This window comes from Mus caroli, chromosome 9 (assembly GCF_900094665.2).
Source record: "Mus caroli chromosome 9, CAROLI_EIJ_v1.1, whole genome shotgun sequence".
NCBI classification, from domain to species: Eukaryota; Metazoa; Chordata; class Mammalia; order Rodentia; family Muridae; genus Mus; species Mus caroli.
Genome location: NC_034578.1, coordinates 17,014,655 through 17,015,671, shown reverse-complemented (window position 1 = coordinate 17,015,671; position 1,017 = coordinate 17,014,655).

The following is a 1,017-nucleotide window of genomic DNA, read 5'->3' as shown; positions in this document are numbered from 1 at the left end:
GGGGGGGTGGGGGGGTGGGGGGGGGCTGGAGAGAGTGTGAGAGTGCAACAGGTAAGAGGACTGATTATTCTTCCAGAGGTCCTGTGTTCAATTCCTACATGATGGCTCACAACCATCAACCATGTGTAATGGGATCTGACGCCCTCTTCTGGCCTGCATGGGTATGTGTATACAGGGTATCACACATACAAATTAACAGCAAACAAAGGCTAGAAGCTAACCTGGAATACATGAGAACCTTCCTGCATGGTCCACTGGCTATCTCTTGGACTTGAATCCATTCTCAGGCTAGACCCTTTGGAGCTGTTGGGGCTTGGGGCCAGGGTCGAGGGGTCTGAGATCCTGGAAGGGTCCTTTGCTGAGTGAAGATGAGAAGGTAAGTGGTGGCAATAGACTGTGGAGCAGCACACTCTAGAGTTACATTCCTTTGTAGTTTCCTCCCCTGCCCTGTGCCTCAGTCTGCAGGAAGCACATGACTTCCTCCCTGGAGCCAAGTGGCCTCACAAGGACTAAGGAATGCCCTTCAGATCAGTCTGTGATATTACCTCGGTGTTCTGGAGGGGACTTTTGCAGTTCCCTCCACCCGCCATGCCTTCCCACTCATCCCAACACAGCTTGTCCTCCTGTCTCCTTCCTGCAGCCTGAGCCGCCTCAGTTTTTATTTATTTACTTTGAGACAGGCCCTTGGGCTATAGCCCAGGCTGGCTTGGAACTCCCCAGCTTCTGCTTCCAACACTCAAGATCTGGGGTAGCACCACCACGCCCTGCTTACATTTCCCCTAGTTCAATGAGTAGTAGATGAGCCTTCTGCCAGCTGAGCCACTGCAGCCCCAGCCCCGGCCCCGGCCCCGGCCCCGGCCCCCACTGTTTTGCTTTTTGAGACAAGGTTTCATGTAGTTCAGGCTAGATTCAGACTTACTACAGAGCCCAGGTTGACATGATCCTCCTGCCTCAACTTCCCAAGTGCATTCAACACCTTGCCCGGCTCCATCCCAATAACTTGAAAGTACATTCTAG